The sequence below is a fragment of the Phlebotomus papatasi genome, chromosome 1 (genome assembly GCF_024763615.1).
Source record: "Phlebotomus papatasi isolate M1 chromosome 1, Ppap_2.1, whole genome shotgun sequence".
Taxonomy (NCBI): domain Eukaryota; kingdom Metazoa; phylum Arthropoda; class Insecta; order Diptera; family Psychodidae; genus Phlebotomus; species Phlebotomus papatasi.
The window spans coordinates 103171976-103196193 of record NC_077222.1 but is presented as its reverse complement, the minus strand read 5'-3'; the positions used below and the strand labels follow the sequence as shown (position 1 = coordinate 103196193).

Here is a 24218-nt window from a genome sequence, read left to right as displayed (position 1 = left end):
GGGGTGGGGGGTGGGGGGTCTATGCACCAAGTTGCAATTTTCACCCGATATATAACCTTTGCCGAAAACCGCAAGTCGATATCTTTTTTAGTTTAGGAGCTATTAAGCTCCAAAGAGCGGCCGGCCGGCCGGCCGGCCGGGAACGTAACTTAGCCACATATATATTCGTGATCAGGAAGTGCTGAAACACATTTTGGCCAAATTTGAGGTCGATCGGACGACATGAAATTTTGTTAGGATTATAGTAGGTGAGATTGTTAAGAATCTCACCTAATACTATTGTTTTACAAAAGGTTCTAAATTATAAATGGTTATAAAAATTATTATTTAAAAAAAACTCGTAGAGGTTTTATTTGAACATGTAAATTTTGGTCTTAAAATAAAAAAAATTCATAAAATATACGTACTAGGTAAATATTTTGCAAAAATTAAAATCCTTTGTCGCTCTTTTTCTTGTAAAATATAAATATTTGAAATTTTCAATTTTCCATATTTGCCCCATATTCCTCTATATTATGGATAAAATTATATACTATTCTTACGTTTTGTTTAAATTATCATTAATCTTATATATACACAAAAATAATACGGAAAAATATGCAAAAATTTCACTGTAAAATTGTCCTAAGACATTTCCACGGACAATTCTGACAACAAAGATATCAATTTTCATGGGCAATTTTCCCATATTTTGCCTTCTTGAAATTTGCATTTTCACACATTTCCTCCAGCTTTACACAGCCGCACTTAGAAACTAACACATACCCTGTTACAATCTACCTCATGTTATAGTTTCCTTTAGTCTCTATATCGAAAATTCTACCAAAAACGCATTGATAAGATAAACGTTTACTCACATGTGAAATGAGACTTTTCCAGGGTTATCCTTATCAGAGGACCCACAATTCGTCACTATGCACTTCATATCTCTTGATGGAGGGCAGGGAAGACACTAATGCACAAATTTTCCAAAATTCTTTTTGCCTACTTATTTTTTTGATGCACTTGACACACTTGACACGCTTTGACACTCTGTTATTCCTGTCATTGATCAAAACTTTCAGTTTTTGCCGCGATCAGCGCGCTTTCCGAAATTTCGAAATGGCTTCAAACGACTCCATAGAAAAAAAATAACTTGCCATAGCCCTGACTTTCAATCAACGTTAAGGTTTTTGTCAGAAGATCGTTTATCAACAACAGAAGAGCAATTGTGATCGCCGTCACGCGCTTTATCGTACGATTTATCAGTACTTTTTATCATAGAAAGCTTCCCGCCATATAGAAAATGTCAATCTTCGGTTTTGGCGCTAAGCGACAGAAAACGAAGTTGGTAGCCTTGAGTCGCTCAGTCATTTTATCAGTATGATATACTAGCATATGCTCCCGTCACGATAGATAAATGATTTTACTATTAAAAAAAGAAGTTTTTCAATAAAAAATAAAATAATGTTGATTATTTTAATTATTTTACGTATACCGTGAAAGATATCTTATGTAATGGGAGTGATTATGGTAGTATTATTGCAAGCGATTTTTCAAAGCAGAAAATTTATTTTACAACCGAAAATAGACTCTTACAACGATTATTTCAAAGAGCTCGTTAAAATTTTCTATTGGAATTCCCAAAAAAAAAAGAACTAAAACGTTAAATATTCTAATGATAATAGTTAAAAATTCAACTTTGTGCTAAAATAAACTTTTTGTTATGAAAATTGTTGGAATTATTTCTAACTTGAGGAAAGGAAATAGAATGAAATCGCTAAAAAGCTAAATTGCATAAAAGAGTGTCTTTTAACGCCCCTACTAGCAAATAAAAATTTAATTCACATCGTGGAGAATCGGTTATATTCGGACACCATTAGAGCGAAACTGAGCGTCATTTTTATCATACTGTGATAAAGAACGTGACGGCGATCACAATTGCTCTTCAGATCTTAAATCCTTAAAATTTAATATTTAGTAAGGAGCAGAGTAGATAAAAAAATTAAAATATTGACAGCTGTCATGTTTGACAGAAATCTAACCAAGGTTGAACTAAGGTTGATCTAAAAAAGGTTGAAAAGATTTTGTCGCAAGAAAATCTAATAATACCTCTCGAGACTTAAAAATAGAATTTTAGTCAGAACCAGAGTAGATAGAACAGCTAAAATATTGACAGCTATTACCTTTAAGACGTGACAGTATAATGACTTTCAATCAAGGTTAAGGATTTTGTCACATGATCATCTATTAACACACCTTTAATCTTTAAAATGTAATTTTAATAAGCAGTAGAGTAGATGAGACAGCCAAAAATATTGACAGCTGTCAGCGTTGAAATATGACAGTATAATGACTTTCAATCAAGGTTAAAGGTTTTGTTAAAAGATCGTGTATTAACACTTCTAGAATCTCTAAAATGTAATTTTAGTAAGAAGTAGAGTAGATAGGATGGCTAAAATGTTGACAGCTGTCATGTTTGACAGCTGACATTATAGTAAATTGAATTTTCATAGCTAAAACGATATTGTCACAAGATAACCTAATTAAACTTGTTCGATCTTTAAAATAATTTTAGAATGAAGAAAAGTAGATAAAGTGGCTTAAATATTGAGATCTTTCATGTTTAACAGGTGACACTTAAATGATTTTTCAAAACTAAGAAGGTTTTGTAGCAAGGTCATCTGACAACACTTTTATGATCTTTAAAATGTAATTTTAAGACGAAGTAGACTAGACTAGACAAAACAGCAAATATATTGACTTTGAGAGGTGACAATAAAATGATTTTTTCAAGCTAAAAAGGTTTGTCACAAGAAAAAAATTGCGCATTTTAAATTTTTAAAATGTAATTTTAGAATGAAGTAGAGTAAAAAAACAGCTTAAACACTAACAGCTGTGATCTTCGACAGGTGATAGAAAAATAAATTTTCAGTTAAAATAAATAAAACAGCAAAAATATTGACATTTGTCAAAGTAAATGGTAGTATTTTTAACTTTGAGGTATTATTGGTATATCTCTCCTCTAGTGAGACCAAAATCGTGTTAGCATTAGCTTCTTTTCAACTGTTCAATCTCCCCAGTTAGTATTCCAATTGATTGTACCGGAACGGTGCCGATTCCTCCTAACTGTGTTATCACACTTGCACATTAAAATTTTAATATGATTCACATTAATTGTCGCTGGTGAGAGTCGATATGTGTAATTTGTGTGTTTGAATCATTTTATATTCAAAATTTGATCTATTTGTTGATAAAAAGATAGACTTGGCCCGCTAAATTTGATATAAATTGATTTATAGCATTAATGCGAAAAATTAATGGGATTTTCTCTTTAATTTTTTAATGTGAAAAATATTTATGCTTTAGGTAAATTTAAACTTATTTTTGCAGGCCAAGTCCACATCTTTATCAATAAATATAAAAACCCTAAATATTAAGTGACTCAAAGGCACAAATAACATATTTGGACGCTCACAAGCAACAATTAATGTGAATCACATTAAAATTTTAATGTCCAAGTGTGATAACGCCGTAAGAGAGTTAATAGTGTTTCACAATGATGTACGCCTTCACTGGGAAATCGTGATTATGATAAACGGTGAGGATTCTGTAACAATATCTGGCAATTCTAGAGTTCGTTGTTCGCACATTTGACATTTGGTTCGTTTGGTTCTTTAAATTTTGACATCTGTCATTGACAAATGCCAGTAATACGCATTTCAATACCTACAAGATATTATTCGCAAATTTATTGAGCTTTAATGCTCTGATGTGTAAAGGCCTCTACACACTAGAAGAAATTTTTTTAAATACTCAATTTTTTAAGAAAATTTCCTTTACCCTTGTAGGCAGAAACGTCAGAATTTAAAAAAAAGCAATTTTTGAAGAAAATTGCTTAGAGTGTGTAGACAACATAAGATAGAATCTTTTGCAAGAAATTCAACACAAATCAAATACTTTAAATTTTAAGTCCCGAACTTCAACAGTAGGGGAAGGCGGGGAAGTTCAGACACCTGATGTTTTTTTTTTAAATTAAGATTCATCTATTAAACATTTGTAAACCATATTTAAGCTTGTAAATTCAGGTAAAATAAGAAAAATATGAATTTTTCGAAGCCAGAGTGTGTGCGAAGCCTGAAATCCTTCCCCTATTTTGTTCTGTTTTTCTTTAAATGCAGTCTCATGTTTAATATTTATTTTTAATTATTATTAATAATGAATATAACATTTTCATGACGTTATTTATAATTAAATTTTTAGTCTGAAAAACTCCTAGTGCACAGCACATAAACTGCAATATCCTATATCTAATGAAGTGCTTAATTCAGTGAATAAAGCATTAATTTACTCGTTGTTTATGATTTATAGTAAATTCTAAACACACAATATGTCAAGTGGTATTTAATTGAATAATTTTGGGGAACGGCGCGCATTTTGCAGCAGAGTACGCATATTGAATTTTAAATGCAATTTTAAAATAACACGTAATAATAATAAAAATGTTATACTAGCTGTCAAAATCAAAAATTTCATCCAACCAGGCTCATTTTATATGGGTTGTACAATAAAGTGTTTTAATATAGTTGTAAACAAATTAACTAAAGTGCCGAAAAAGTTTAAAACGCAATTTATATTGGGATCACATTAAAAAGACATGAAAGTGGCAAACAGTTTATATGTTAAACATCAAATCAAAATGTTGAAGTGCGGGAAAATCACAAAATCACACCCCAAAAATTCCACTCATGGCTACATGCCCACCTCATTAAATTTGATTGTATATTATGGGAAAATTGGTATCAATTTATTGTTTTTGCAATATTTATTGTATAATATGGATGGGTTATTGTTGTAGCTTCACTTTAGAGGTTCCCTCTTTACCCCCTGCTACCCACTATCACAGCCCCATTCCCCCGAAAACACATGACACATATCCCCATTAAGTTGGCAAGCGTAGCATATCAAACTTTTCATGTGTGTCATTAATTAATATGAGACAAATTATTTAATCACATATTATTTCACATGCCACATTATTGGCTGGCGCCAAAATCACTTCCCACCCGTGAATTTAATGCGACATAACAATCACAGCATCAGTCAATTGGGGGGTTGAGTATCAAGCGGTTTTGCAATGGGGATTTGCTGATGGAAAGGCAAAGTGTGAGGGTTTGGATGATAATGACTATGATGATGGGTTAGTTTAATCAAGCCACAAAATTTACACTCCATCCCCCTAATTCCAACCCAGAAAGCGAGAGATAAAACCTCGTGGTGTCAATAAAGCACCATTATTGCGCTCTTCATCCACAATTTCTCCAACACCAGATAAATTTCAACATTGACGTCCCAAGTAGCACACATCAGTTACGAAAATTGTTAAAATTTTGGTCACATACCACACATGAATTATTCTATCAAACTAGTAGATTACCAACGTATGACATGTGGTCAAGGCTGTTTACCCCTTATTTGCCACTCACGCTTCACTGTGGCTGCCAATCGACCGATTAGAACGATTTATCGGCACTGATCCGCCGATCTGTCATCCACGATTTATTCGATTGTCACACTTGTTCACTGTTTGTGAGAACTAATTTATGATCGTAAATGTAAGACTAATCGGTTCTGCGGCTAAAGATCCTTCCTTTATTATGAATCCCCAAAGACAGATCGGCTCCGTTCAGCAATAATCTTTTAAAGTGACAAAGCCAGTCCAAAGCCAAGTCAAACCTATTCGAAAATCTACCGGAAGCCTAAGGTGTAAGGCAATACGTGAGATACATGAGATCTGGAGGGGAATTCTGTAACGCTCTGCCAATGCCATATGACAAATTGGGTTCGAATCTTAGGAGAGCTTTTTCGAAAATGCGATTCTGTAGCCGCGACATTGCCATTTCGGCTCACGTGGCATTGTCGGAAATCACATATTTGAGATTTCTGGGAATTCAAATGACAATGAATTTTGTTAAATAAATTAAACAAGACGTACTATATTTTCATAAAATCATCAAGTAAAGGGATTTCATTAAAAATTCTATTTTCGAACTCATATGATATGACAAAAAAAGCTCGAATGGCATAGCCAGGTTTCGAACTCACGCGTGACAATGCCACGAAAATTACAGAATTCCCCTACTGGATACGTGAGATATACGTCAGGGGCAGGTAGGGTCAGGATTATCAGAGAATGGGATCAAAAAACAGAGATGTCAATATAATTGAATTTAATTTAATTCATAATATGAATCATCATCCAAATTTTGTTAGATATTCTTTAGACTTTTAAGAGTCAAACAGAAGGCCAAATGGCTTTCACAGCTAGGCTCCCTATTTTCGGGAATAATTAGCTACCCATGATTGTCTCCCGTAAAACCATTTTGAAACTGAAGGCTTAGCCTAATTCCTGAAGGTTTCAAAATCCTGAATAACAACCTACTTTATTAGTCTCTAAAATCCAATCAATTTTGTAATTAATACCTTATCTTAGGTTGGAATTTTCCAGAAAATCCTAGCGGTTAAGCAATTAGAAAAGTTAAGTCATAGGCTAAACTTTAGGTTTGAAGCCTGTAAAAGAGTGTACGTCATGCTAAGACCTATTTCCTCCTCTGGGAAAAGGGTAATGAGATGTCTGTAAAGTAGGAGAAATTCGTTACATTCAGTGGCAACCCTGGCTACCAGATGTGCCTATACCTTAACTCCCACAAATAGAGAGGAGGATGTCGATTTGTAATGGAAGAATAAAAGGAACAGTGCTTTGAAAGTGAACCGAGCATACCTAATATACTTGTACGGGAGAAAACTATAAGAATATGAATTGGATCGTCTAGATATGAGAGCTTAGATCCTTTGAGAAGCAGTTTCTCCACCCTGGTATACGTCATAACGGTCATAATGAGGAGAAGACTATACGGACCTGACCTCTATTCTGTAGACTTATCAGACTCAACTCAAATTCCGGAAAATAAGCATCTGGAAGAACTCCATAAGCTTTATAAGGAAAGTTTCCCTTGATTTTTAAGGCTGATCTTTGAGTTCTCTGAGGTATGAGGTAGCCAACCCCCTGGAAAGTAGGCCTTTTTATATGGAGCTATTTGAAGCCAATTTCTAAATTGATTTCGGACTCAGCTCACAGTGCTCCGAAGAAAAAATTTATTTAAACAAAAATTTAGTATATTTATCCCTCCATGCGGAAAGGTATCTTATAAGACGAAAAAACTTCTCACTTTTTAGATATTCAGCGTAACGGTCGCGAGTGCAAAAAAAATTCCCATATAAATTTAAATCGAAGTATGAGAAAGTGGCTTCAAATTTCAGGCAACTTTCCAGGGAGTTAGAGGTAGCCATATGTAAAAAATTTGGCGGGGATCTTCTAGAGTCTTTGTTGGTATTCCGAGTTGTGGTCAAGGGGACAGAAGTGATAAGGACTAGGTGGCTGGGACATATCAATTACGTAGAGAAAAGGAGCAAAGATTCATTAAAAGATCATTAAGATAAATTTGACAAATTCCAACGGATGCTAAGAGACTACTACAGTTGGAAACGATGCTAAGACGGCGAAGGTCGCATAAGGATGGTTTCAAAACAAAAAGAAAATAAAAACAATAAAAGAGATAGGACAATAAGTCAATTCAATTCAATAATCTTACTTACGTTCATAATTCTATTTCAGTGCAATAATGCAGAGAATATTTAACCCTTAACCGTATAGGGGAAACTGGGGCACCACCAAACACGGGGTAGCACCAAACACTGGCATTTTTTTTAACCATTTAAGGACGAGAAGCTCAAAAATTGGGGGTCAGAAAAAATAAGTTTTTCTGACTTTTTAGAACAAAATACAACTTTAGAAGGCCATAGGAAAAATTTCATTTTTGGGTCACCGGTGACCCAATCTCCTTAAAGGGTTAATAGGATATTTGACTTCAGAGGACAAGACTTATAGAAATTTTTAGACATTATAGGGATGCTTGTCCACTGAAGAAATGTTCGAGATAGTCCAAATAGTTTAGAAATAAAAATTAGTGTATGGTGCTACCCCGTGTTTGGTGGTGCCCCAGTTTCCGCTAAGGCCTTTGATCGTCAGCCGTAAACCACACAAAGTCAACTCGTCAAATGGGGACAAACATTTGTATTAACCATCGGGTTTGATTACTCTTGATTAATTATTTGTACTGATTGATATATATGTAGTGAGTCACAAAGCAAAGAATCAAAAATTTGGGATTGAAACTACGGATGACGGAAGTTTCGTACGACTGGATTTTTTCCATGTTCCTTAATGAATCTAACCTACTGCAGTGTACATTTTAATAGCTAGTCCTACCTCAAACTTCCTAAAAATACTGGTATTCGTTATACTGGTTAAAAAGTTACCTAAAACCGGTATAGTGGCATCGTAGGGTTAAGGACTTAATATGTCATATCTCAAAAAGTAAAGTTTTGGTTTTCCGGACATTGGCTTTAGGGATTTTGTTTTTTTTGGGATTCTGGATTTTCGGGGCTTTTTCTATTCAGGATTTCCACCTATTGGAGAATTTTTTGCTTCCGGATTTTGGGGTTCCGCCTTTAGGCTTTCGGGATTTTAGGCAACATGTATATATAGAATTTTTTTTCAGAGATCAAAAATACAAAACTGTCATCACATGCTACTTGGGTTTATAAAAGAATCCCATCCTCCTTATGCTCACCCCTGTTCAACAATTCCATGTGAAAATTTATTTTGGAATTTACCAACCATTGCTATGTTAAATTAAATCAAATTATTAACGAGATATAATTAATTATAGTACATTGTCAATATTATTTTAATGATAATTTATACACCTGAATTGCAATAGACATGAATATTAATAACGATAAATATGCAATATAATAGCCCAAAGATCAAGTGGACGGACAATACAGTACCAATTATTTATTGGCACCCTCAATCCCTCCCACATATTCAACCCACAAAACCAATATGATGATGATAGCGATTATTGGAGCACATTGAAACAATTTACCAGTAAATCATTGCCTTGCCCATTTTCCCCATTATTCTTCCTCAAACCCTCGGAAAATCATCCCCCTAGAAGACCTCCATTTATCCACTGTGTGGGATGAAAAGTTTAAACTTGAGATTCAATTTAAACACACACCAAACTCCCTCAGAGAATGGTGTAGGATTCCGGAGGAATTCCAAACACCAAGAGAAATTGTACTTAAACTTACACCAAAAGTGACGAGTACTTTGTGTAATCGAGACGCCTTACTCAATTCCTGAAGGATGGATCGTCTGAGAAAACTTAAGTGATTAAGTCAAGCTTTTTGTGTTACAACTTAATTGGTTGGTGAATTTAGGAAACAATCATTATTATCGTAATGGTAAATTGTGTGAGTTGACGAGCGTAAGGACTACTTGAGCAGCGATGTAAGATCGGATTTCCGCTGCAGTAATTGCAGTGAAGATCACACAGCAAGCAAATGCAGTCTGATTTGTCAATTTGAAATCATTGGAAATTCCCATTAACTTTTTCCCGTGCATTCCAATTTGTAAAACATCCAAGAAAATCCAAAAGGGAGCAACAAAAAAACCTCATATTGAATATTTTCCTCCTACATGAAAGTTGACTTTCTGCTCTTTTGCATATCACATTCTGCGGAGATGAGATCAATGATTTGCAATGCATTTCCTTTCTTGTCTCCTAACAACTTTCAAAGCTCATCCACCCAGCAGAGCAAGGGGAGCACAAAAAAAAAACTCAGCTCCAGACGACTTTTGCATTGCATACCCCAAAGCCAAACTATTGGAATGTCGTTGTGGGTGGCAGATGGGGAAATATGGAGCGAAAAGTTAGACGAGAATTCCACTTACTAAACCGACACACGTATTCAGTTAATGACGGTGACGCGTAGTTCCGTTTGAGCAGGCTCACATAAACATCTCGTCTCTGTCGTCTGTTCAATTCGGGCTTTTGCAAACCCCATACCCCCTACGTCTTTTAGCATTTGTGCGACTCACTGGGGAGTTTGTGTATGGCTATATATTTGAATCTCAACGCTCTATGTGCGATCCAATTCAAGGAAAACCCACTTCAGACACACCAAAGTGAGTTATACGACTTTTTCCGCTTTTTCCATTTCATCATCCAGTCCTCCCCCTTCAACCACAGTAGTGGTTTGAAGTGAGACAGAGACAGTTTAGGACAAGGGGTGACTCAATTTCACTTTTTCCTTTTATTGGATTTTGCAAAACGAAATACGAAATACGAATACTTTAATACGAAATCTTTAGAGAATCTCTTGAATTTTGAAAAAAATCTTACAGGTGTTACAAAGTTTTGCGAAGCTTTTGGAATAGTATTTTTTTTAGTAAAGGAAGAGTACCATGGATCGGAATGTTAAGATACATGCTAGCTCTTTAGTTGAAAATATGACCTTCAAAATACTATTTGGTAATTTTGTGTCTGTTAATCGGTATATTAGTGAATCATTTAATTATATCTAAGCATTTGAATTTTAAATTTTTACAATAAATTAATAAAAAATAGATGTAATTATAACTATGTACTCTGTACCTTAGATCGTCACAAATTTAATCAGGTGTCTCACGAAAAATTGGTTTTAAAAATTAAATCTGAACTAATGCACTGCATTCTTGTCAGAGCTAAATTCTAAAAAGTAGATAATAATTTTTAAAACTTCATTTGAGTTGGTTCAATAATCTGATAATAACCTGACGATCCGAGGAACACTGCCGATCGCTGGTGCTCTTCCCTTATATTGCAAAACTTCATTAAAGTTTCTTGGGTTTGGAAAGCCTTATACCCAGGACGAGTGGGATATCGGTGTCCCAAAACCAAAAACAATTAATTGACTATAGAAAGTTATTTTGTCCTTTAATAGTCAAAAAAAAATTTTCGTTTTTGGGGCAGTGTCCCACTCGTCCGTAAAGGGTTAACAAGTTATTATAGGTTCTGTAAAACCTTTAAATCAGATGGATTTTACGAAACTTTCAGGTTTTTCACTTTCCGGATTTTCTGTTTTTTAAAGCTTCTGACTGTTAGAACCTGCTAACCCTTAAAAGGTTTATCTGTTAACACGAAACCTTCACCACTTTTTCTCAGTTTTAAGGATTTCTTACGTTTTAGAAGCTTTCAGACGATTTCTTGTATTTTATGAAACCTTGGAAAGATTAGATGGATTTAACGAATCTTCCGGACCTTCAGTTTTGCAAAGCTTCGACTCTTTTAGGATATGGGAAACTCTTTAAAGATTTCTTTGTTAATACGAAATCTTCGGAACCTATCTCGGTTTGAAGGTTTCTTGGATTTAGAAGCCTTCATGAGTTTTCTTGGAGTTTATGAAACCTTGGAAAGATTATATGGATTTTACGAATCTTTCGGATTTTCTATTTTGAAAAACTTTCGACTTTTTTAGGATCTGAGAAACTCTTTAAAGATTTCTTTGTTGATCTCGGTGTGAAAGTTTCTAGGATTTAGAAGCCTTCAGAAGTTTTCTTGGGTTTTATGAAACCTTGAAAAGATTTTATGGATCTTAAGAATATTCCGGACTTTCAGTCTTGTAAAGCTTTTGACTCTTTTAGGATCTACGAAATCCTTAGTAGGTTTCCTCGTGACTATGAAATCTTCTGAATCTTTCTCGGTTTGAAAGCCTTCAGCAATTCTTTCGGTTTTGTGAAACCTTAGAAAGTTTTGATCGATATTACGAATCTTCCAGATTTTCAATTTTGCAAAACTTTTGACTCTTAGAACCTATAAACCTTTGCAACGTTTCTTCGTTACTACGAAATCTTCTGAACATTTCTCGGTGTGTGGGTTTCTGAGGTTTTATCAGATTTTTTAAAAATTTTATCAGATTCTGTGAAACCTTCGAAAGATTAGATAGATCTGACGAATCATCCGGATTTCATTTTCCGGACTTTCAGTTTTGCAACGCTTTTGACTCTTAGAACCTGCGAAACATTAAAAGACTTCTTCGTTAATACGAAACCTTGTAAGCCTTTCTCGGTTTGATGGTTTCTTGGGTTTTGGAAGCCTTAGTTTGGATTTTTAGTTTTGCAAAGCTTTTGACTCTTTTAGGATCTGCGAAACCCTAAACGGTTTCTTTGTCAACACGAAATCTTCGGACCTTTCTCGGTTTGATTGAAGGTGTCTTAGGTTTTAGAAGCCTTCAGAAGTTTCCTCAGGTTTTGTGAAACTTCGAGAGATTGGATCGATCTTACGAAGATTTCGGATTTTCAGTTTTGCAAAGCTTTTGTTTCTTTTAGGATGTACGAAATCCTTAATATGTTTCTTCGTGCCTACGAAATCTTCTGAAGCTTGCTCGGTTTTAAGAGTTTCTTGGGTTTTAGAAGCCCTAAGAAGTTTTCTCAAGTTTTGTGAAGCATTCGAAAGATTAGGTGTATCTTACGAATATTCCAGATTATCAGTTTTCCTTTCTTCTTTTAGGATCTGCGAAACGTTCCACGCTTTTTTTGAACTTTTTGTGAAAAATGAACAGTATGAAATTTTCAGGATTCTCAATTTTGCAAAACTTTCAATTTCCTTTAGGTTCTATGAATTGTTCAGGAGGTTTATTTGGTTTTCCGAACCTTCAAAGCCTATCTTGATTTTTCTGAACACTTCACAACATTTTTTCTGTACTGCAGATCCTTTAAAAGGTTTTATGAACTCTGCAAAATTATCTGGTTTTCAGAGTTTTACGAACGAAAGCACTTCTTTTAGAAAGCTGTCTTCTCAGAAAGCTCAGGTTTCGCGAAAACCATAGGGTTTCTGGCTATTCCGGAAGCTTCAAAAATCAAGTTTTGTGAAACTTAAACAAAATTTGTTTGGATTTCTGAAAACATTCTTTCTTGTTTTCGAAACTAACCATTTTCGAAATCTTTAGGATATAAGTTTTTAACGAAACCTGTAAGATCCTAGGATTTTTGAAACCTTGAGAGGGTTTATTGAGTTTACCGAATTGTAAAATCCTAAGAAGACAAAGTTTTGAAAAACCTTTTCGACCTATCTTTAGGACGTAAAGATTTCCGAAACCTTCCAATTTCCCAGGTTTCTCGAAACATTTCTTAATGCATACCACAGGTTTTTCAGTATGAATCACCCCTTAGTTTCAGGGTTAGAATGAGTGAGGAAAATATTTTCTTTCTCCATCACTTTTCCACTCTTTCTAGTATGTTACGAGAGAGAAAGCTCTGAAAAGCATACATGGAAAAATCCTCATGTGAACACAGGAAAAAAAAGTACGATGGCATCAGAGAGCAACCGAAGTGAAACATGGGGATGAAAATTTTTCCCCAAATACACAAACACATCCCCCATGTTAATCCGATGGGTGAAAATTGGGGTAAACAGAGACGTATTGGTAGATTTTCCCGCCTTTTTAACCCTTCAACAGATCCCTCAAATACGACCCAGGGGATGGGTGGAAAAAAAAACGAAAAGAAAAACAGGGAAAGAGGGATATACAATGTCAAATAACTCTGTTATTTTTCTTCCTTTCCACCCTCATCCCCAACCCTCAAGGGTTCACGTAAAAAAAAAACAACCAAGAATTTCCCAACAATTTAGTGGGAAGACGAGGGATAGCACAAAAAAAAAGTGGATTTTTATAGGAAGGAATTCAACCCACGTTTGGGATTTATCCATCTGACTAAAAATCGATGTCACTCCTGCTTTATTCGTTCATCCTCTCGAGCTCTTTTTTTTTCATCCCCATCATGTGGACGGTTTAGAAGCACATTTTCTCATCCCCTAACAACCCTCCTAAACTCCTACACCCGATAAATTTATCTTGCAGTGTTTGAAGAGCCGTCAAGTTGCTTGGTGTGTAGAGTACTTGTGTGTTCAAAATCATGAAAATCTTTTTAAGAGGCATGACATTCGGGGGAACAGGAAGGTGATTTGACTTCCTGGAAAATGAATTGATTGGATGGGAGATTACAAAATTCTCATCGAGCTTGTCAGGAAAAATTTTCAACTCTCATCATCTCATGCTAAGTAATTTGCCGCACGAACTCGGGCATTTGTTTTGGAAGAGAAGAAGAGCACTATAACTGATCAAAATTTTACAAATTTAACCTAATGGCGCTGTCATACCTTTTCAATAGCTGTCTTTTTCTGTCAAATTAAAATTAAAGTTGAAATTTCAATTTTCATTTGACAGAAAGAGACAAACATATTTTATTTCAGTTTGAAAGAGTAAGAAGTAAAATTTCAATCGATTGAAATTCACTCAATTGAAAAGGTATGCTAGCACCATAAATTTAGATCAGGAAATTTACATGGAATCCAAGTTTACGGCCCTATCGTTCTCAAACGTTTTTTCACTCTTCTTCTTCTTTTCAACATCACAACAAATTGAATTCAGTTGAATACAGTTTGAAAGTTTGAATGCCAGAGAGTGGGATAGATATATGCGAAAAGTTTGAGATCGAAATGTGACTTTGGACTTCAAGAAATTTTCCTGATCTAACAGCTGTGCTGGGGCCATTGAAGCTCATTTAGGAGCTTAGGGAAAGTGCTCTCCCTTCGAACGTTCATGCCTTTCTTTTGTGAATTTCTTTTGTTTTTCGTAAGAGATTTCCACTAAATGATCACGGAATTATCAACAATTGATGATGCGTCAACTAATATTTAATAGAAATGTGTAAGTCTCTTAGGAAAATTAAAAGAAAATTTACATTATGCGAAGGTATGAACATTCGAAGGGAGAGTACTTTCCCCTACATCATTTTTGATTTCTTTTCGATCATCTGAATATTAGGTGAGATTCTTAATAATCTCACCATGTCCCTCAATAGGCCCAAAGTTTGCCAAAACGTATATAGCCACTTCCTGAACACGTCCTGCCGCTCTTTAGAGTTTAACATATCCTAAGCTGAGAGTGAAAATTATACCTTGGTATAATTTTTTGAAAACACTCGTTTTTGCTTTCTAAATTACTTAATTCCAATGGCATCGATCGGGTTCAAATTTTAGTACGTTCTAGCTTTTACTTAGAGTTTTCGATTAAAAAAACTTAAGGCTTCCCGACCAACCAGACCCGAACTATAAGGGCCCAAAATATTTTTATTAAAATGGCTCTAGTTTAATCAAATGTTACGATTTGATTAACGACGGGGTTTCAGAAACCTCTCGTGAAATGCTATATCTCCTTCTAGCATCGGAAGTTCACAAAACCAGCGCTAGAGGTTATACTTTAAAAAAGAAAATTTTCCAACTTTTTAAATTATTTATCTGCGGCCCTAAAGCAGTCTTCAGACTAGAGGTTTAGTCCAGTTCCTGAAGGTCTCGAAATCCTATATAGCGAGCAATCTTATTGCTTTTTGAAAGCCTAATAGGTTAATTATCTTTAATAATCCAATCCTAAGTTAAATCTTTCCAAAAAAAACCTGATTGATAAGGAATTAGAGCAGTTAAGCCGTATGGCTAAGCCTAGGTCTGAAGCCCGTATAAGATACGGATCGGGCTGAAATTTTATTATGCTATAGCTGCACTTTATATCTATAAAATAATAAAAACTTAAGTACTTCGTATAATCCTGACCTGAGCTACAAGGGATAAAAGTTGAATAATTGACCGGCCTATATCTCCGGTACAATTCAACACATTCACTAATGACGCTGTGAAAGTGTCAAAATTCAAACTAATTTTTCTCAAAAATGATATTGTAAGTTTTAATCAAGTTTTAGAGTGCATTTGGCTTAGGTTATAAAGTTTACAAAAAGTGGTAGAGGTTCGCTCTGGGTACAATAGAACCGGAGATTACGGTTGTCAAAGTTCACGAAATTCAAAGCGCAATATCTCCGATCCTATTCGAGCGAATTAAAAGAGTAAGGGTGCAAATAAAAGGTCTCACAAAGCGGTATAACTTTCTAAAACATTTGAACTTCGTAAGATCGACACTAGGGCCGCCTTAAGTCAAAAACCAAATTTCATAACACATAATCACGACAACTGCCTAACCGATTTTGATGATTACAGACTGAATATTTTATAAGATCAGCCTGAGTCTGTTTGGACCCTTATGCCCTAGACACACTTACTATTTAAGCCGAGAGACGACTTAGTGGAAAATTATGGAAATGATGTCTAACCATTATTTCGAATATAAGTAGGCTAAGCCGTCTCTCTGCTAATCCTCAGATTTGTCAAGGCCCTTAGGAAACTACCTCAATCTTCAGTGAGTGAGCATCAGTCGTTGTGGACGGTTCACTTTCATGAACACTGATGGTACTTTCAGTCCTCCAAATCTCCTTTAAGATTGTATAATTTTATTTAGGTAATCTCCATTAGAATAAAGTCAAAGAACCTAAACATAAAATAGAAGAAAAACCTCCAGTTTGAATTACCGGTATGTTCAGGATAGAAACTATCAAAAGAGCAAATGAGGGTTAAAATGAGCCAAAAATACCGCAGTAGATGGGAGCATTTTGGGTATTTTTCTGCAGAGAAAATAGAGCATTCCACAGACCTTTTAGCCTTCACCCCAGATTTACGGGGTAGAATTTGGGAAATGTGTAATTCATATATCGTTGTCGGTTTTTCCCTCCCATCCCCGCCCTCCCAGAAAAAGCCCACCCTCCCATCCTCCTTTTGGCACAAGCTTTCACGCCACTGAAAGTGGAAGGTTATATCAGGAAAATGAAGAAGAAAGTAGAGAGATGAGAAAAATGTCTAACAACCCACAAAGTCGCATAATAAATAATATTTTCTGAGGGTTGGAGTTGGAGGGTGGATGGAAAAGTGAAAGATATGAGAGGTGAAAGATGAGGCACTCTTTTTCCCATTTTATCCCATTCACACAGCCCCTGTAGAGATGTATATATTTTGCTAGAGGGTGTAAAACAACCATCACCGAAAAAGCTCCATACATTCCATCATCCCCCCAAGCTCCATTGAGGGTGCGATGATACAAGAAACAAGCACAACATGCGAAAAGCCTTGGAAGAATTCTATGAGTGAGAAATGTTTTTGGAGGAAAGAGAGAACAAGGACATGAGTATATAAAATTGTGTACAGAGGCAGTAGAGAGAAAATTGTTCGTTTTAGGAGTTTCTCTTGGGGATTTTGGAGTGGGTTTTGGGGGCGTTGGAAAAGCTGTCAATGATCTGCGCATTTAGGTTTGTTGACTATGCCAAACCACTTTGGGAAATTCTCCCATCCATTCACCACATACTTTTAGGGGATGAGAGTCGTCTCATTTGTTGGGGCGCGTGTAGAACTTTGGGGTTGAACTTTAAACTTTATCGTCTCACTAACTCCAACCCTGTGTTTTCAGGGGAGATTGTTGAGGATTTTGGGGACTTCATTTCCTCCCCTTGCCCTCACTGTCTCTCTCTTTGGGCAACAAATGGATGTTGAAACTGGAAGGATAGAGAGATAGAAGCGCGGGAAAATGACAAAAGGTGAAGACACCAGTGGAAATTTGCTGGGAAAAACACCCACAAATCTCCATCCACTTTGCCATTTTCAGTCACATCAGCCCCAATCTTCATCTCTCACTTTTTCTCCACTCAGCACTCCAATCATTCATACCCACACCATCTTCCCCTACCCCATCTCCTACGCCATATCATCATCCTACCATCAGAAAGCGTAGTGAAAAGCTTCCAATTTATTTTCTTTTGTTATAACACAGAGAACGTGTTTTTTCCACCCTACCATCCCCAAACCCCATCGTCTCTCTGTCACTGTGCAGACATCAAATGTTTGGGGTTTGGGTGAGGTTGCATAGGGGACATTGGGGTATTTTAAGCAGATATTCGAGTTTAATTGGCTCCGTTTAGTAATAACCTTTCGAACAGACAAATCCAGTGCAAAGCCAAGCCAAACCTATTCGAAAATCCGCTAAAAGCCTAAAGAGCAAGTTCACGTACTCATCGCTTTAGGTCTGATTGTTCTGCCATTTCGAATTTCGGTATTCTTGACACTTCAATCGTCAACAATGTCAACAGCAGTGTGTAAACTTGCTCACTTTTGTGTAACTCGTGTAACTTTTCGGTTTAAAACGTTTAAACGTTCGAACTTCTAACGGGCTTTTAGGTAAGTTCTCTCTTATATACCTTAGAATCGGTACAGAAAAAACCTCAACCAGAGAGAGCTATATCGGGAAGGTAATTACTGAACAAGAGGATTCTTTTATACTTTAACTATAGTAATGGTACTATTCCAATGCAAAATGAATATGTTTTTAGCATTTAACTGTTCTTAAGTCCTTCTACATTATCGACACTTTTCGTGTCGGTTCTTGTCTCGACTATTTAGTGATTTTAGAATACGACAAGAGCTAGGGGAAACAGTCGAGACAGGAACCAACACAAATGTGATAATGAAGAAGGACTTGAGAACAGTGGTAAAAGTCGATTCTTCTATTAAAAATGCAACGATAAAATTGCGAGAACGGCACGACAGAAGAGTGTATTGGTTGACAGAGATGTCAGTTTGCGTTCGATTGAGAAATCGGAAGCATGAACCTCTGTGTTGTGGGCTTTAAAGAGTGGATAATTGATTATCTTAGGGTCCAGTATGGGAATTCTGTAATTTTCGTGGCATTATCACGCATGACTTCGAAATCTGACAATACCAATCGAGCTTTTTGTCATATCATATGAGTTCGAAAATGCAATTCATTAATTTTTTAATGAAATCCCTTTACTTGACGATTTTAAAATGCCACGTGAGCTCAAATGGCAATGTCACGGCTACAGAATCGCATTTTCGAAAAAGCTCTCCTAAGATTCGAACGCAATTTGTCATATGGCATTGCCAGAGCGTTACAAAATTCCCCTACACGACAATACAGTAAAGTGCTAGAGAAACCATGTAAATTTTTCATTGGAATAGCACCATAAATTACTAAACATGAACTATTGAAAATCTACTGCGAAAAAAACTAATGAGGAACGCACAATTATTTTTGAATTGTAAAAAAAAGATTTTTAAAGCGCATTAATGTTCGATTAGATCTTTGATTGAATGTTGTAAAGAAAATAGCATTTCATTCATTTTTTCGTAAAATAGAATATAGAACCTCTTTAGATCAACCTTACTAAGGGTATAACAGTTTCAGAAGAGAATTATTACATCTGTATGCATATGTATTTGTAAAATTACTGTCCCTTTATAATTTATTTACTGAAACATCTGAACGCAACTGCTTAATCTTTAGCTAACTTAAATAAAAACAAGATTAGAACAGATCTTCCAGTAGTATAACAGTTTAAAATAAACATCTTCATATAGTTTGAATGTTCTGAAAATAATAACTGGATTTTAGAATAGTGTCTGACTTCTAACGTTCTCAGACGGAGATCTCGTCTATATTTAAAAATGTTGTTGAATGATTTTTATTATAACACTGTTCCAAGATAAAGGGATAAAAAATAGATTCTAGAAATTTTATTAATTACTCCATGTTGGCAATTTTGAAAAGAAATCTGGAAGATAGTTCACGAGACCTTTTGGAAAATCAAACAGCCAAACCAAGGACATTCTTTAAAGTGTATAACAGTTTTCGAGTAATGTTTTCAAATCACTTATTATGAAGTTCTTGTTTAATATCGCTTCGTTAATTCATTTTCAGAAAATTTAGTACAATTGAATTATGCTGCAACATTCTGTGAGTCAAAGGTATTCATACACGATCTTAGAATAGCTCCGTTATCATAGTATAACAGTTTTAAATTAACATTTTCACGTAGCTCTGAAAGTAATGAATAAAGTACCTAGATTTTAGGATAATTTTTGATGTTTAGAAGTTCTTATTCGAATATATAGTTCATATTTAAAAATGTCCTTGAATAATTCGCATTATAACATTTTTCCAAGGTCAAAAGGTAAAGTATATAGGCTCCAGAGATGTTATTGGTCACTTGATTCAGGCAAAATTGAGTAAAAATCTGAAGGACATTTCACTAGATTTTTTGCATAATCATGAAAGAAATGTAATTAGATATTTTAAAGGCTATAACCAGGGGCATGACGTTTCCTATGTTTCCCATATGTATCTAATGTGCCGAAAAAATTTTTGAGTTTATTAGCTGTTTTCTGTCATTGTTGAAGGAATTATCAAAAAATATAAATACAAAATACAAGCCAATTTAATATAGAATAGGCAACCGAAGACCCCAAATTGGCAACCAATGTAGTTTTGGAGATATATCGTGAAGTGTTTAAGAAAACAGGGTAAAATTTACACTAAAACTGGTCGCATTTTTCAGAGCTAATGTCACCCTCTGGGTATAACAGTTTTAGAATAGTGTTTCTTAATCTCGTACCGGGGAGCTACTGATTTAAATTTAAGCGATTGATATTGTTAAATCCAACAATTCAAAGGAATTCTTACACGACCATAGAATAGCTCCTTTATGACAGTATAACAGTTTCCTAATAGTATTTCTGTGGTATAATCTTCTTATAATTTCTTATTGTCATTTATATAGGGGGAAGTGGGGCACTTTTGAATGTGGGGCACCATTGAAATTGGAATTTTTCACCCATTTTTAAATAAAATTGAGCCTTAGGGCCCAAATAGACTCAGGCTGATCCTCGAAAATATTTAGCTTATAAAATTTGGCAGTAAAGGATTAGATAAAGAAAATATATGCAAAGGACCTTTAATTGATGATATTAAGTTCTCAGTGTGTAACAGTTTGGAATAAATCTTTACTACTAAATTTTACAGGCTAAATATTCTCGAGGATCAGCCTGTGTCTATTTTAGACTTTATCGTGATATAATTTAGCTTCTTAATCTATTTGTCCAGCTAAATTATATCACGATAAGACTCAATTTCGTTTAGAAATAGGTGAAAAATCGTAATTTCAAAGTGCCTCACTTCCCCCTAAGACTAATTTATCTCGAACTTCAACTGATCTCAAATTAATTATGTAAGACAACTCTGAATGTATCACAAACTGTCTCCCTTTCCCCTACAACACATCCCTCAGAATGCTCCATTGCCATTCCACTTTGGCTCCTGATGCTCTGCTCTTGTTGACGAAGCTCTTTTGGGGGTGGATGACAATGGGTTCTATCTCTCGAGGGTATGAGTGTTGAACAAGCGGGTGGCAGAATGTTTTCCCTCGCTTTATGGTTTTTTTTTCATATTTTTCCATTTGTCTTCTCAACCCCACACAATTCATCCTCTCTCTCTCTCTCAACTTCCAGTATCAAAGCAGAAAAAAAGCTCACAGAGATTCTCTGAGCTTTTCCACCCTTCGCCCAAACCCCAAACACAATACAATCCACTTTTGTTGCCTTCTGTACCACCCCCTGACCCAAGAATTCCATCCACTTCTTCATCAACCCTCTTCGGGGCTTTTTCACGCCCTCCACATCCCACACAGACACCATGGAAGCTCTCGCCTTCGATGAATTGCTCCTACCCAACCACCCCCCCAACCCGGAATGGTATGGGGCATCGCAATAGAGATGCCAAGTTGCTGAGAGATCCAAAGTATAAGCCATAAACGGGATAATTGATTTTATGTGGTGGCAAACGAAGCGCCTTATGGAATTCCATCCAACAAATTTCCCCAACAATGAATAAACTCTCTAACCATTCGACCAAGCAGAAAAAATATAGCACTTGAGATATACTTGAACAAATATATCAAGACGAAGATATAAATTCCATTTAATAAATAAGATGACAATTTTCCTCCTTCACTGTCATACTCAATTCTTTTACTGTGTTACTTTGGTCCATTGGAGGGTGTGTTTCCTTTTGGTGATATTCTCGGGATTGATATTAACACACTCAAGAGGCAGAGATGGGACGGGCTGAAGGGGGATGCACAAGACTCTTAAAAGATATTCATACAGCAGAGTTTCGTGAACAAGATGACACCATAAAAAGGGGTAGATTCATGTCATCAATCTCCACATTTAACGACTTCTTACATCATGATTTAAGAATTTCAAAAAAATAAAGTTTATTCGAGGAAAATTTGTGTAAACTGATTTTTTACTAGCCGAAATCGATTTTTTTGCAGAACCAAATTGATTTTTTGAGCTTCTAGATCAGTTGAATCTCATCATCTTGAATCTCACAAGAAATTTAATCAAGTTAAATCCTATTTTGAGTGCAAAAAAATGGGATGGACATGTGCAAAACTTTTCATAATGTCTTTGGCATACCTTCTAGATTAGTAAAATTTCATGAAATCTAAATTCACGCCCCTTGTGCAGTCTTTTTATTTTGAATGTCACAAGAAATTTAATCCAGTTAAATCCAATTTTGAGCCCGAAAGAATGGGATAGACATGTGCAAGACTTTTCATAATGGCTTTGGCACACCTTTTTGAACAGGAAAATTTAGTGAAATCTAAATTCACGCCTCCTTATGCAGTCTTGAATGTCACAAGAAATTTGATCAAGTTAAATTCAATTTTGAGTACGAAAAAATGGGATGGACATGTGAAAAACTTTTCATAATGGCTTTGGCATACCTTTTAGATCAGGAAAATTTCGTGAAATCTAAATTCACGCCCTTTTGTGCAGACTTCATCCCTTGAAGCACACAAGAAATTTAATCCAGTTAAATCCAATTTTGAGGGCGAATAAAAAAGGGATGGATATGTGCAAAACTTTTCATAATGGCTTTGACACACCTTTTAGATCAGGAAAATTTCATGAAGTCGAAATTCGACCCTTTCTTTCTCACACGCTTAGCATACGACTATCTTATTCTTTCGCACTCTTCTCCTTCTTTTAAACATCACAACAAATTCAATTTAGCTCAATCGAATTTAGAGTTCGAAAGACTGAGATAGACATTTGCAAAGTGTGTGAGATAGAAAATAATGTGAATTTTGATCTTATGAAATTTTCTGAATTTAAAAGGTGTGTCTGAGCCATAAAGAAAATGATGTGAATTTTGTCCTTATGAAATTTTATTGGTCAAAATCGATTTATTATGGCTCCAGAACAACATTCAGATCAGAAAAATTTCATAAAATAAAAATTCACATACTTTTCACAAATGTTTTGCATATTTTCACCCTATTCTCAATAATTTCAATTTGGTTCAATCTAATTTGGAGTCTGAAAAAATGAGATAGGCCTATACAAAAAAAAACACTTGGTAAAGGAAGGTATGCAAATTTTCTTTCTAATGAAAATTTACTACCCAAAATCGATTTAATATGGTTGTGGCATAAGTGTTAGATTACGAAAATTTCGTTAAATCAAAATTCACATTTAGCAATAAGACTTTTAAAATTTTAGATTAGTTTTTAAAATTCGATAAATAAAGTGAAATATTTATTTATTTGCATATATCAATCTCATTCTTTAGCACTCTTCTTCTACTTCTTCGTCTTCTTCTTTTGAACATGAAACCAAATTAAATGTAGTTCAGGTCAATTTTTAGACCGAAAGAAAAGGATTGACTTATGCACATAGCTTGAGAGAGAAAGAGACGCGAATTTTGATTTCATGAAACTCGAATTTATAAATATATTATTCATTGACGTGGACAGTTTTTTTTAAATAAAAAAAAGGAAAATAATAAATTTTACGTTTTTTGTTCTCTATTTTTTTTTACTGGAGATTATAGCAGTTTTCTTTTCACAATGTTTTAATAGACAGTCTTTGAAAATTGAAAGGGTTTTTTAAGTGTTTAGACAAAATTGTGCAAAATCTAAAAGTATAGAAAAAAAATGTAATGACAGTTTTTGCGCATATTGAAAATGAGGCGTAAGGAAATTTTCGTAAACCCTTATTTAATTTTAAGTGCAACATTTTCTATTATAATTTTCGAACATTTTCGAATAATAATCCAAAAGAAAACAGTTTGCAGCGCCACTCGCGGGAGAAAGCAGCGCCCTCACGTGGAGAGATAGGCTGTCAATGTCAGTAAATTTCTGGAAGTTTGTTATTAATTTTTAAGGAAAACATATTTTTTGTGTAAATAATTACATGACAAATTACATTAAAAAAATAACAGAACAAACGAGTAAACTGGTCATCTGGAAAATTTTGTGCTTGTTTACCTTTAAGGACGATTGGGACATATATGACCCTTAGTTTTCCAGGACTCCTAGGGATGGGAAAATTTCTTTTTAAACGTAAATCTCTTATTTAGGCTAAAATATCGAGGGAAACTTGATTTCGTTGAATTTCGCTCAGCGGAAAGCTTCTCGTCCTTAAAGGGTTAAGGATTTTCTAAATAAAATTCTTTTCACTCTGTGCGTATTAGAAAATTTACAAGGTCATAAAAGC

General features: G+C 35.0%; 1 protein-coding gene across 7 annotated transcripts in view; it reads right to left on the bottom strand.

Annotated features, from left to right (window-relative positions):
• Nucleotides 1-24218, bottom strand: part of LOC129810186 (protein groucho) — a 338180-nt gene that overhangs the window by 66186 nt on the left and 247776 nt on the right. The gene's annotated exons all lie outside the window — the stretch shown is intronic.